Source organism: Artemia franciscana, chromosome 4 (assembly GCF_032884065.1).
Source record: "Artemia franciscana chromosome 4, ASM3288406v1, whole genome shotgun sequence".
Lineage (NCBI taxonomy): Eukaryota > Metazoa > Arthropoda > Branchiopoda > Anostraca > Artemiidae > Artemia > Artemia franciscana.
Window position 1 is genome coordinate 3,448,348 of NC_088866.1, and position 15,189 is coordinate 3,463,536.

The 15,189-nt window shown below is 35.6% G+C and overlaps 1 long non-coding RNA gene across 8 annotated transcripts in view; it reads right to left on the reverse strand.

Moving 5' to 3' along the window:
* Nucleotides 1-10,826, reverse strand: part of LOC136025871 (uncharacterized) — a 106,767-nt gene extending 95,941 nt beyond the window's left edge. For 6 of the 8 annotated variants that reach the window (XR_010617169.1, XR_010617167.1, XR_010617166.1 and 3 more), the window contains exons 1-2: nucleotides 10,733-10,808; nucleotides 5,568-5,717 (exon numbers count right to left, since the gene is read on the reverse strand). This is a non-coding gene — a long non-coding RNA (uncharacterized LOC136025871). Of the gene's footprint in view, nucleotides 1-5,567; nucleotides 5,718-10,732 lie in introns of all 8 variants that reach the window. The other 2 variants (XR_010617164.1, XR_010617165.1) reach the window with 2 other exon arrangements.
* Nucleotides 10,827-15,189: the final 4,363 nt, after the last annotated feature.

A 15,189-nucleotide genomic window follows, 5' to 3' on the forward strand; every position in this document is an offset into this window, starting at 1 on the left:
CCCCCACCTCCAGAGGTTTGGTGCCCTCAAATCATTTTTGATTCTTAAAAAGAAATCTAGAGTTTAAATTTTTCAATCAAATGAGTATCCTCAAAAGCTGATATGACCACTTCTTCCACAATAACCTTATATGCACGCAGAGCACAACTTGAAACTCAAGCAATATGTGGCGAGGGTTATATGACACATGGATTACTTGAGGGGGAACGTGGGAGGCATATAGCCCACCAATCAAATTTCATTGTTCAAAATAAAATTAGAACTTTCCATTTTCAATAAAATGAGCCTCCTGCTAAGTTGACAAGACCACCCCTTCCACAATAACCTTACATGTCCCAAGGGAACCACTTATAATCCTTTCCCCATAGCTCTGAGGGGCTGTGTCTACCCCAGAGGCAATGTTAAATGACAGGTGGAATATAAAAAAGCTATTTGAAAAATTTGACCAGATATATTTGGGGAAAAGGATGTTGGAGAGGGGGGGGGCTAGTTGCCCTCCGATCACTTTTTGACTTAAAAAGAAAACTAGAACTTCCCATATCAATTCAGACATGTGTTATCAAAGGTAATATCAAAGAGAAAAATGTGGACGTTGCTAAACGGCGGTATGCCTATACCTCCTGTTCCACTTATAGATCATTTTAGCAAAACTTTTCATCTATCTTTTGTCTGTGGAGCATACGAGTTTCTGCGTGCAAAAATCAGACACAGCAAAAAGTGGAAATTCAAGTTTATCATAGGTAAAATATTTACCCAAATCGAATGAAAAAGCATTTTCAAACACATTTGAAAGTTTTTTTTTGCAAATATTCATCACAGTCGCTCATTTTCAACTGGATATATTCGAGGCTAATTAACACAAGCAGGAAAAATGGAAAAACAATGGAAAAAATAACAGAAAATATGTTATTAAAGCAATAAATGGGTTTATCAGGAGAAGGGAGTACACTGTCAGGGTAGGAAGTTTTATTTTGAAAACTAGCATACCTTAAGTAATTCATTAGCCACAAAAATGCCTTTACAACCCCCCTCCCCCCTTAGTGTGCAAATATACACACTGAATTGCATATATGCAATAGATTTTCTATTATTTTGAAAAATGTTAGAACCACTTGTGTTGTAAAGAGTTACAACAAAAACTCTGACAACAAACGCTGAAAAAATAAGATATTACGCTACCGACCCATTTAAGTAATTACAGATCTCGTTAAGTGAAAGTATAAAACGCCCCTAAAACTCTTATTATTTCAAAACATCATTTTTACTAAAATTGGACAATTGACCAGGTTTAGTAATACTTTTTGGTATATTAATTTTGAACTGGGTATTTAAAAAGTAAGTTTCACTGAGTCATAATCTGGTTTTTCCTACGTTTTTTTCTCTTTTTTTAACAGAGCTTTTTTTCTGCAACTTTGTGCGTAGTTGAATGACTCTGTGGACCTTACTCCCATGAGAACCGTGGCTGAAAAAATAAACTTTAAAATACCTTGTAAATTGTATGGCAGGGATGTTTCCTTTGAAGTTCTTATAATACACCCAATGGATTGAGACATGTGAAGCTATGATACAATTTATCACAATTTAAAGACTGCGAACTTTTTTTTTAAATAAAGATTGATTTATCAGACTATATAATAGTTGGCAGCTATGAATATAAAACCAGATGTAAAAAAACTAGAAGATGTAAATTGATGCAAATCAATTAAAGTATTCTGTTTCTCAACCCAATAATAGAGCTCAAATCCCAACCACAAAAAAAAACAAAGAAAAGATTTAAAAGAAATAAATTAATGTTATAAATTTCCTTCAGTGATTTTCTGCAGAGGGAATAGTCCGTAGAGATGAGCGTCCCAAAGGGAATTGCTAGTGAAAGGGCGGGGTTTTCCAGCGGAATTCTCTTACGGAAAAGATTTTCCACAAAACAGAGTTTGCATCAAAGGTGTTTGGTCCACAGGGTTTGGTTGTTCAGGCACATCTTACCTCTTAGATAGTGGATCCAACCATTTCTTCAAATTAAGAACAGCAACACTAAACAGTATGGGATAGTTTTGAAACTTCGATGAGGTTGGCTAAAACACCAAAACGTTTACTGGGGAATAAACAACCTTAGGTGCAATCTTTCGGATATCAATTTTGAGAGGGGGGGATTCGAAATGTCCGTGAACTATAGTGTTTTAACATCATAGGAGCTTTACTTTGAGCCCAGGAGATAATGAGAGTAAAACTCAAATTACTAGAATTTTATTGATTTTTGTACGTCACATCAAATGAAACCAAATTGCAAAAGCTATTAGACAAAATCCGGATAGGATCAAACAATATAAAATCTATACCCTGAATTAATAAGTATTTATGGGCCCAAAATGTGAGGCACTTGTGTATTCTTAGACTAACATATTCCTGTCCATGTCCCTCTCCACTGGGAGGACCTCCTGATCCGTCTATCGATATTTTCTCTTATGTAGTATACTTTACTGACTAGACTTTAGAATTGTTATTATGTTTCAAAAACGTTGGTTTTAAATTACTCCAAGTGAAATACCAGAAAAGAGTTCTGGATCTGTCTAATGATTTATTTCTTATAATATAACTACTTCCTAGAACGAACCCTTCCAGATGTCTTAATTATATGTAAAAAATTCAAAATTCTGAGCATTTTGGTTTGATATTTATTTATTTTCTTCAGCCTCTCCCCAGTCTTCAGGCTTTTCTTAATCTTATTAAAATTGACATCCCTTTTCTATGCATATTTTTGCATCAACTTTATCAGGGGGACTCTCTTAGGCCCCTCTTAGATCTTAGATCTGCTTCTTTTGTTACTTATTTTTGGTTCCTTTCCCTTCAGCTAAAAATACCCCCGTCTCCCCAGTAAATTTTATCGTTCCTTTGTATCAGCTACTGTTTGTTTTTCAGTAACATTACTTATTTTTACAATCTAAATTCCCATGCCTCAAGCTCGGGGTAGCTTTCTGACCTTCCTCCTTAAATTGTTACCGTATATTGTTCATTCAAATTTTTACTTTTTGGTACTCCTTTTATAAATTTCACACGTGTTTTTACCTTTCATTATTTGATGTTCACCTCTCCACCCCCCCCTCACCCAAATGGCCAAACTACCTTCTTTCTTCTTTATTTAAAGCTAAGCTTTCCCAGACGTATTTATACCTTTCATTAGGGCCTATTTCAGCTTCAATTACACTGGTTAGGTAACAGCAAGAACATTGATTACAGATTTTTGCCAACCTCATGTTTGCTTCGGGTCATAACCAACACCAGCCAGGCTCTCATGGCAACTTTTGACAGTTGCTCCAAACTGGGAAAACGCAGATCTTAAAAATTTATCAAGTAACAAGAGCTAAGAGCTCATATGGCACTTATGACGAGGTCGGAAGAGGCAAGAGCTAAGAGCTCATATGGTGCGAGCTCTAGCAAAGTTCTAAGAATCAATAGACTGCTTTAAAAGGAAAATCGGAAGCTTAATGTCGGTCGGGATTTCAAATATGAGCTCTGAGTCACAAGGTCCTTCTAAATATCAAAATTCATTAAGATCCGATCACCCACTCGCAAGTTCAAAATAAATAATTAAAATAAGTGCTTATTCTTTCCACCAAGTTTCATCGTGATCTCTTCGCTTTAAGCGTTTTCCGAAATTTTTGGTCCCCCCCCCCCTAATGACACTGGACCAGCTCGGGATAAAAAAATACAAGATCTGAGTTTCGAGGTCCTTCTAAATATGGAATTTCATTAAGATACGATCACTCTTTCGCAAGTTAAAAATACCTCATTTTTTCTATTTTTTTAAATAACCCTCCCCCCCAACTCCCCCCAAAGAGAGCAGATCCGTTCCAGTTATGGCAATCCTGTATCTAGGACTTGTGCTTATTTTTCCCACCGAGTTTCATCCCGATCCCTCCACTCTAAGCATTTTCCAAGATTTTAGGTTCCACTCCCTCAACTTCCCCTTCACCGGATAAGGTCGATATTTAATATAAGAGCTCTGAGACATGATTTCCTTCCAAACATCAAACGTCATTCAGATCCTATCACTCCTTTGTAAATTGAAAACACCTCATTTTTTTTATTTTTTAATCAACAACCCCCCCCCACTCCCCCATAGAGAGCAGATCCATTCTGGTTAAGTCAATCACGTATCTAGGACTTGTGCTTATTTTTCCCACCAAGTTTCATCCCGATCCCTCCACTCTAAGCGTTTTCCAAGATTTTAGGTCCTCCCCCTGCATTCCCCCCAACGTCACCGGATCCAGTCGGGATTTAAAATAAGATCTCTGAGACACGATATCCTTCCAAACCTCAAATTTCATTAAGATCCGATCACTTCTTCGTAAGTTAAAAATACCTCATTTTTCTAATTTTTCAGAATTAACCACCACCACCCCAATTCCCCCAAACAGAGCAGATCCGTTCCAGTTATGTCAATAACGTATCTAGGACTTCTGCTTATTTTTCCCACCAAGTTTCATTTCGATCCCTCCACTCTAAGCGTTTTCCAAGATTTGAGGTTCCCCCACCAACTCCCCCCAATGTCACCGGATCTGGTCGGGATTTAAAATAAGAGCTCTGAGACACGATAGCTTTCCAAACATCAAATTTCATTAAGATCCCATCACCCGTTAATAAGTTAAAAATACTTCATTTTTTTTATTTTTTCCAAATTAACTGGCCCCCACTCCCCCCCCTTGATGGTCAAATCGGGAAAATGACTATTTCTAATTTAATCTGGTCCGGTCTCTGATGCGCCTGCCAAGTTTCATTGTCCTAGCTTGCCTGGAAGTGCCTGAAGTAGCAAAACCAGGACACACAGACAAACAAGACAGACAGAATTTGCAATTGCTACATGTCACTTGGTTAATACCAATTGTCATAAAAACAATATCATTGATATTAGTACATCCATTTTTTCCAATGGCCCTTCAAACTTTTAAATTAAAAGTAAGGCTTCTGTTTTCAAAATTTTAGTGCCTGATACTGGAATCAAGAAAAAATTAATGTTTTTGAATTCGATTTCAGTTATAAATTTTTGTTTTGTTTAAAGTATGTTTAAATATTCAATTTTGTTCAAAAAGCTATATTAAATTGTAACTTTGTTTTAAATATAATTTAATTGATTCGTTCCTTTTCGTTGTTTTACTATAAAACCTCTTCTTCTTCTCTCTCTTTCATAACATAATTTAAAATAAGAAATCTAAACCTTCCTGAGTTAAGTTAATATTCTATATTTAATTGACAGAAGCCCATAAAAAACGAATTTATTGTTGTAATTTTTTTCTTTCTCACTTCTAATAGATTTACATCTTTAGACGAATTTAAAAGAGTTAGATTTTAGAATTAAAATCAAGCTGGTGGTCTTAAAATAAAAGAGTTAAGAGACATGGCTAATTGAAGAAAAACCCAAGACTGATAGTCTGAGTAAGAGGCAAAGCTGGCAAAAGCCTTGTTCTTTTAAAGCATCAGGGCAAGAATTTTGCTTAAAGAAAATTGAAGCAAGACCAAAAACTGTCTCTCAATGAGACTGAGCACATAATATAAGCTTAAGTTAAAAAAAGTACCTTTATCAGCAACTTTACATATGATTTTCCAAAAATTATTCCATCCATCTTCTACACTGTCAAGTTTCAAACTATCGAGTTTGGTATTCAACTGTTATTGGAAATTTTCTCTCGAATTATCATCATGAAGTTTACTAAAAGCATACCTTCCTGAAATGTAGTTATTTTTCTTTAATTTCAGCAGTGAATTAGCTATAAACCCTACTAGACAGTGATCTTTACTTTTATCATCAATAACAGTACTCCTATATGCCCTTGTATCTTGCATTGATCCTAACAGTCTTTGGTTTACAACAACAAAATCTATTGGATTAGCTGCTTTATTGTAATATGAACACTCTGCAAAGGTATGGGCCATGTACAACTAAATACTGTATTTATTTTATTAATACCAAATACGGTAAGCTTTCAAGCTTGTCGCAATTGGTTATAATTATAGTTGTAATACCTATAAAATTGCAGTAGTCTGTAGCCATTACTGTTTCTTTTTCTTTATCCAATTTACCTAGTCTAGGATACCATCTATCCTTATTTCTACCAATCTGGGTGTAAAATTTCTTATAACACCAAGAACTAGATAGTTAACTTTGAAGAGCACACTGCCTTTCCATGATAAAAGTATAACAGTAATCATCCCTATTTTGAAGTTTTGTACTAGATAGTTTAATCATTTTTCTGAATTTTGTTCAAGAGAATGTGATTGTCTGGAACAGGGGTCTCCAAACTTTTCAATGTAAGGGCCATATTATATATTTCCCATATTTATGCGGGCCGAAGGGATAAAAAGTAAGAGAAAAAAAAAACAAATCAGTGCCAATAATTTAATTTCCTCAAATATTAGAGTATAAACATAAAAAAATTAGAACATATCTTGTTAGGAAAATTTGGGTAAACTAAATAGACTCCTGCCTTTAGTTTTATGCAATAAAATTAGTGTGACGAATGATACTGTTGTTTTGACTTTAAAATTTCATTAAAATCAGGTTCTAGATTAGATGAGCCAATTGTAAGAATAGACTTCAAATGATCATCAGACAAATTTGTTCGATAGTTAGATTTCACATACTTCATTTTGGAAAATGTTTGTTCACACAGGTATGTTGTACCAAAAATGGACACAAAACTACAAGCAAACCTTATCAAATTTGGAAACTGATCTGGCTGCAGACATTTATAAAACTCAATCAGATTTCCTTCTCTACACTTATCTTTCAGCCTGTCATCTGCTTGGAGATCAATAATTTCCATTTGAAATAGAGTTGGAAGATTTTCAGCATTGCAATCAAATGGATTATGAAAGAGCCTGATTACATTTTCTTTGGCATCAAGGTCAGCAAATCGCTCCTGAAACTGCTTTTTCAAATCTGATTTCATTTCATTTGCAAATGAAGAAGGAAATCCAACTTCACTTTCTGCATGAAATTTTTCACAACATTGAAAATGAGCAAAATTCTTAACTTTCACATGGCTTTCAAGTAGCGCAAGTTTTGCTCTAAATGCCTTGACATGAACAAAGTAGTCACTGATCAAATTTGTTTTGCTTTGCAATTTCAGATTCGAGTGATTAATATGACCTGTCATATCTGCAAAAAATGCCAATCTCCAAATCCATTCACAATCTGATAATAATGGCTGAGGTTTATTTTTCTCTGTGAGAAATAAATCAATTTGGGATCTGAGCTCCAAGAAATGTAGCAAAATCTTTCCACAACTAAGCCATCTAACTGGTGTATAATAAGGCAAGTCAACAAACTCCAAATCAATTTCTTTCAAGAAATCACAGAACTGGTGATGGTTGAGTGCATGAGATCTAATGAAATTAACCACAGAAACAACAGGTTTCATGACACAAGACATATCAACATATTTTAGGCACAACGCTTTTTGATGGATAAGGCAATGCAGAAAAATGGGTTTTGAGAATCCTCCAACCTTGCAAACAGTTGTAATTTGCCCAACCAAACCCCGTTTTGTCCCAGACATATTTTTTCCTCCATCAATTGTCACACACTGCACTTGTTTCCATTCCAGGTTATATTCTGTTATAGTTTTACTTACTTCATTGAAAATGTCTTTCCCAGTTGTTGTGCTGTGCATGCTGTGAACTGATGCTGATTCTTGGGTCACATTAAATTTGCTATCAAAACCACAAATGAATACTAAGAGCTGAGAGGTATCATACACATCAGTTGATTCATCCAAAGCATGAGAATACCAGTAAAAGATTTTTGTTTTTTCCTTTATTTGCCAAATTATATCGCCTCCTAAATCTTCAATTTTACAAACAACAGTATTTGACCCAAGAAAAAAAGTGTGGTGGCCTTGAAAAAAAAATTATTGTATGACTGGCTCTGTAGAATTATTCAAAGCTGGGGCTGTTGACTGGTGGTGCTCAGGTGGCTCAGCCCGAGTCAGTTTCCCTCTCTTGTTTGTGTGAATCACAGATACTAATACTGGTAGGTATGTGTTGTGCATTACAACCAATCAGTTGTGTATAACTGTATATTAAAGGGGTGGAGGGTGAGTGGGGCTTTGGTGTATTCTGTGCGGTTATGTGAGATAGAGCGTGGGGTGAGTGAACTGAGGTATTGATAGGGTATGATCACTGATGACCTGTTGCAAACAGTGTTGTCATTGGCTGCGTGGTGTGTGGTTAGGGTGCTTTCGCACTATGAGCAGAGCCGAGGGGAGTGGGGCTCAGCAACACGTTTGGGCATTTACATGTAAGCAGAGTGGCGGTCATCACAACAAACCATTTGCTATGGAGGATTTTGTGAGCTTTTTAACACCACATTAAAGCTGCTTTCAATGTAAAATTTATTTCGTTTATTTTACCCTTATGTTTTCAGATAGGGAAAATACAAAGAAAAGAAAAGTAGACAGTGAGTGTCATCAGTTCAATGACGAATGGAAAATAAAGTACTTTTTTGTGAAAGCAAATGATAAAAGCTCTTTATGCCTCACATGTAGAGACAGTGTTGCTGTTCTGAAGGAATACAATATTTGTTGGTACTATGAATCTAAACATGGCTCAAATTATTCTCCCATCTCAGGAGTAGAACGCACTATAAAGTTTGGATCATTTCAGCACAGTCTGCATTCTCAAAAAGCTGTTTTCAGTGAGAAAAAAAAATCTGAAAATGAAACTTCAACTAGAGCCAGTTACAAAGTTGCCTGTGTGTTGGCAAAAAAAGGAAAACCTTTCACTGATGGTAGTATCATAAAAGAGTGTATAGTGGAAGCAGCAGGAGAGGTATGTCCAGAAAAAGTAAACTTCTTCAAAATGATAAGTCTTGGGTCAAATACTGTTGCTTGTAAAATTGAAGATTTAGGAGGCAATATAATTTGGCAAATAAAGGAAAAAACTAAAATCTTTTGCTGGTATTCTCTTGCTTTGGATGAATCACCTGATGTGTGTGATACCTCTCAGCTCTTAGTATTCATTTGTGGTTTTGATAAGGTATTGTAAAGTACTTTTAGAAAAGATATAAGTAAGTATTCCAAGATTTCCTAAGTGGTTTTCATAACTGTAAATGGTTTCATTCTCAATAGCCTTGATTATGCACCCAATTAATTTGTATCATATTTAAACAGAGATGTGTTTAACACTATGCTGGTAGCCTGTCAGCCTACAACTGAGGCTATTGAAAAGGAAACATGTTTAAAAAATATTACTTTACATTAATGAAAAATTTTAGTTCATATGGCCTACTTTGAGGTTATTCACTTTGAGGTTCTCTGGTAGCCTGTCAGCCTACAACTGAGGCTATTGAAAAGGAAACATGTTTAAAAAATATTACTTTGCATTAATGTAACAATTTAGTTCATATAGCCAACTTTGAGGGTGCTACTACTATACTTAACACCCCCTCTTCCCCCATTTAAAAATAAGGTAAAATTCTAGTTAATTGACTTCTTGCTATCTCAGAAAGGGTTTAGGTTAGGAAAATGAAACTTTCAGGGATGGGTCTACAGGCTAAAATATGTCCCAGGAAGGTATTTTAAAGTACCAACCTCCACTCCTTCTCTCTCTAGAGGGCCCTGAAATTTGCCTTCATGACAGGTCTATACCTATTGAAATTTTGACAAAACAACATTTTACCTCAATTTTCAGTTAGCCTACTAGTTGCTTTTTCTCTGCCTTTAGTTCTGAAAATGCAATTCCTGTTATTTGAGTAGAATTTTTTTTTTAATTTAGGAAATGCATTTGCATATCTTTAAAACCTTATAAAATGGAATTGAGCAAAGTTATGAAGCTGAAAACAATTTTGCTGTGCTTCAATTAAGCAGAATATCTATTTTGCAAGGTTTCACTTTTATAACAAAAATATTTTTAAAGGTCATCAAAGGTCAGGGCCCTTTAGAGGGAGGAGTGGAGATAGTTGCTTCAAAATACCTTCCTGGGACATACTTTAGTCTGTAGATTCATCCCTGAGTTTCATTTCCCTAACCTAAACGCTGTCTGAGATAGCAAGAAGTCAATTAAATAGAATTTTACCAAAAATAAACAGTATAGATTACATATTTCCAGAACACTTTCCTGTTTCATAGTTTCATTATTGTTGTAACAATTTGTGGATGTTAAGTTGAAACAAGGGTCCATAACCATATGACCCATAAACAAGGAAAATCTAATTTGGCCCATATATTTGCAAATAAGGGAATAAGTCATAGAGGAAACTACAATTTGCCTACATATTATGAAGAAAAATGTGTTTACTTTGCTTACTTTTTTCTCAACATTTCCAACTGTAAACTAAAACCCAAGGCTGAAGCAAGTCTAGCCATATCTAGCTCAGAAATAGAATTTTGCAGCAAATTTTAAAGAGGCCCATTACTGAGATTCTACATTTTCTATGTAGGCTATTTTACAATGTATCAGTTATATTTCAACCCTTCTCTCTGAAAATTGAATCAATACCAAGAGCCATAACACCCATAGTCCAGGAAATATACAGCTTGGGCTGTTCATTTGGGCATTAGGATGAGCTTTTAAGGCAAATTATAGTGAGATCACAGGAAAAACATATTAGCCTAACAATAACTAGGCTACTTTCTTCTTAAACACCATATTTTCTAGACTTCTAGCCAAACACGGAATATTGTATTGACTGTTTAAAAAAAAAAAACTATTAGCAGCCTATTCCAAAAATATCATTAGCAACCTCTGCAAATAAAATAATATATCCTAGGCTGCTTCGTTCACTGCGTAGTTCTAAGTCTGCTGCTCTTTTCTTTTAGAAACACTTTGGGGTAACTACTTTAGTATAGGTAGCGCTGTGAAAAGAAAAACCCGAGGAATAATCGAGATCATTCGATATCACGTCATTTTTTAATAGTGTTTCGAGCAGTGGTTCTGAGATTTATTTTTTTTTAGCTCACGGACCAATTTTTATTCTAAGAACTTTTTCACGATCCCAGCCTCACTAATTAACTACAAATAAGGAAAATAGGAAATTTTGAATCTTAATGAATAAATGGTAGACAGAGACGTAAAAATAAAATATTTTTGGGGAGAAGTATTTATTGAAATTATAATTTTCGTTTTAAAATAAGACAAATGAATGACTTTAAAAAAAAAACCAATGGGATAATTCAACCAATTTTTGTAAACATTAAATATAAATCTCCACGAGCTTAATCTGCAGTCAGCACTGAAACAACACAAAATCAAATAAGAAGACGGATAAGCAATTAACACCTTTTGTATCCATAATACTGACTATAAATTTTGATTGATTTCGAAGCCTATTTCTTGCAAATATTTATGTAAATAATTTTTTATTTGTAACTTAATTGTAAATCCATTTTTTGTAAATATTTTTCGTAATAATTTAGCATCTCATCGTTTTTTAAAGGATGTTAGTGAATCTCCTCCTTCTCGGTATAAAATTTACTAGGGAATCCTCCCCAGTCGAAAAATGTCCATGCAATTCAAATTAAAAAATACAATATTTAACAATGGATAAATTTTATTGCCTATGGCCTTATACACAAGAATTGATAGGGGTCATGTGATTCCCAAAGGCAAAGCTTAAAGACTTGTCAAGTAAGCTGAAAATAATATCTATTTAAAAAATTTATCAGATATTTGGGGGGAAAAATAGGTGTGAAAAAGGGACTATTTGACTTTCAATCTCTTTGGTCATAGGCAGTGCCCTTAATATACAGAATAGCTACTGTTCGCTTTAAAATTGATGTTGCTTCTTTTGAAATATTTTAGTTGAATGTTTCTAAGTATTTAGCATCTCACGATTTTTCAGAGGATGTCAAGGAGCCCACCCCCCAATATAGGTGTAAAATTTACCCAGGGAATCCTCCTCATTAGAAAATGTCCATGCATTTCAAAATAAAAAATACGATGTTTAACGATGGGCAAATTTTATAGCCTACGGTTTTATACCCAGAAACCGATAGGGGTCATTTCATTCCCAAAGGCAGAGTTTAGGGACTTGTTAACTATGCATAAAATAATAGCTATTTAAAATTCCTTATCAGATATCCTTGTTGAAAACATATTTGTGAAAAATTATTTGCCTTTCAATTTTTTGGTCGTAGGCAGCCCAATATTACTGCCAGAATAAACAGTGATGTTGGCACAATAAATTATTATTCTTTTTTTTTGGTCGTTTTTGGTTTATTTGAGACCATGGCACTTCGCATCGAAGTAGTGGTCGTAGAAACTTCGAAAAAGGCTAATCCAATTGAATATTGAAAGGGCTAGTGCCTTTTTAATAGTGGAAAGTAATTGGAGGGTAACTAACCCCTTTTCTATTCCCACTTTATCCCAGAAAACATATTACCAAACTTTTGGATAACCATTTCATTCAACGTAGCTGGAAAGTTCAGTCATTATGTCTGTGGGGATGATGCCCCCCCCCTCTAAAGAAAAACTCTCAGGGCAAGGGTCGCAAATTATGCCCTGGGGGCATATAAGGTTTATCTAGAAAGGGTGATTATATAAACTTCAGAGGGAGCTCATTGGAGCAACAATCAGAAGTTCTAGTCCTCTTTACAAGATTCTGAGTGATTGGGCTGTTGGTAGCCCCCCCTCCAACACCTCGTATTTTCCCAAAATACATCTGATAGAAATTTTGAGATGGCCATTTGCTTTAATAGAAACTTGGAAAAAGGCTCTTTCGATTAGACATTGACGGGACAAGTTCATTTTTTAATCGTCAAAAATAATTAGAGAATAACGAGCCCCCATCCAACGCCCACCATTTTACCAAACATATGCATTTATAATTTTGAGATAGCTATTTTGTTCAGGGTGGTTAAAAGATCTACAAATCGGGTCTTTGAGGACAAAAATCCCCCCACAGCTCTCAGTGTAAGGGTTGTAAGATGTGCCCTGGGGTTATATAAGGTTTTCTCTTGAAAGGTTGGTTGCATAATTTTCGAAGGAGGATTATTGGATTTGTAACCAGAAGTCCTATTACCCTGTTTAAGATTCAGCGTAATTGGACGGTGGATACCCCTCCCGAACACCTTGCATTTTCCCGAATTGTATATGGTAGAAATTTTGAGATGACCAATTTGTTGTCGCAGAAACTTCAAAAAAGGCTCATTCGATTAGAAATCGAAGGGACTAGTGCCCCTTATAAATTTCAAAAATGATTGGAGGGCAACTAGCCCCCCTCCCAAGCCCATACCCCCAAACACGTCCAATCAAATTTTGAGATAGTCATTTTGTTTAGCGTAGTTAGAAGGTCCAGAAAGTATGTCTTTGAAGATGACACCCCCACCCCCCAAAAGCCCTCAGCTCAAGGATTATAAATTATGCGTTGGGGCATATAAGGTTTTAATAGAACCTTATATGCCCATATAATGGTCGGTATAATGGTACAATGGTCGGTATAATGGTCAGTAAAATGATGGTATAATAAGGCCATATAATGGCCTTATGTGCCCCATATAATGGGGCATATAATGGTAGTATAAAATTTGGAGAGGGTTATTGGATTGGTCATCAGAAGTTCTAGTAAGGCTTTTTAAGATTCAAAGTGATCAAAGGATGGATTTCACACACACACACCCCCCTCCCCACCTCGTATTTTCCCAAAATGTATCTGATAGAAATTTTGAGATGGCCATTTGTTGTAATTAAGGCTCATTCGATTGGAAATTGAAAGGACCTCTCTTAATAGTCAAAAGTGGGGAAGGCAACAAGCTCCCCTTCACGCCTATCAATTCCTAAAACACATCTAAAAAAAATTCTGAGATGGGCAATTTGTTCAGCGTAGTTGAAAATTATGTCTTTGAAGTTGACACCCCCCCCCCACAGCATGCGGCGTAAAGGTTGTAAGTTATGCCCCGAGAGCAAATAAGGTTTTTATGGAAATTGCGGCAGTATAAAATTCGAAGGGGGCTCATTGGATTGGATATCAGATGTTCTGGTTCTTTTTTAAGAGTGAATGTGACCATAGATAGCCCCCCTCCCCCTTACGTCGTATTTTCTAGAAATGCCTCAAATTTTTTTTTTAGATAGCCATCTGGTCAAAAAGAGTCCAAGTACCGTATAATAAGACCTTTGGATGGAAGAAATCCTCCAGAGACTGGAATAAGGGTTGTAAGTTATGCCCCAGGGTTATATAACGTTTTCATAGAAGGGGTGGTCATGTGAACTTTAGAAGAGGTTCATTTGAGTTGAAAAGTATAGTTCTAGCTCCCTTTTTAGAGTCAAACATAAAGGAAAGCAACTAGCCCCCCTCCATGACATCCTCTGTTCCTAACACGCATTCAATTGAAATTGTGAGATACACATTTTGTTAGCAATAACAAAAAAAAGTCATTTAACAACGTCTTTAGGGTGGACACGATCCCCCAGAGCCCATGAACAAGGGTTGTAAGTTATGCCTGGGATATATAATGCTCATATGGAACGGGTAATGGTATAAACTTTCGATCGGAAGGAGCTCATCTCATTGGAATTCACACGTTTTACTGCCCCTTTTAAGGGTCAAAAGTGAATGGAGGGCAATCAGCCACCCCAAGTCTGTCTTTCCCCAAAACATATCTGATCAAAATGGAAAGAGAGCTATTTTGTTCTCTGAAACACGGAATATTGTATTGACTGTTTAAAAAAAAAACTATCAGCAGCCTATTCCAAAAATATCATTAGCAACCTCTGCAAATAAAATAATATATCCTATTTGACTTTTTGACTATTTGACTTTCAATCTCTTTGGTCATAGGCAGTGCCCTTAATATACGGAATAGCTTCTGTTCGCTTTAAAATTGATGTTGCTTCTTTTGAAATATTTTAGTTGAATGTTTCTAAGTATTTAGCATCTCACCATTTTTCAGAGGATGTCAGTCTGTCTTTCCCCAAAACATATCTGATCAAAATTGAAAGAGAGCTATTTTGTTTAGAATTTTTGAAAGGTCCAGTAATTATGTCTATGGGGATGTCCACCACCTCAGAGTCCTCAGGACAAGGGCTGTAAGTTAGACAGTTGTTCATTTTTTACACTTAGTATATATTTTATACTATGTATGGTTAACACATAGTATTTTACGGAGGAGGGATAAACACCGGGGGTAAATATCTAGAACCTTTCTCGACAGCATTGGCCTATACTATGTGTAAACAATGAGCGAATTGTCTAACTTGCCGCCC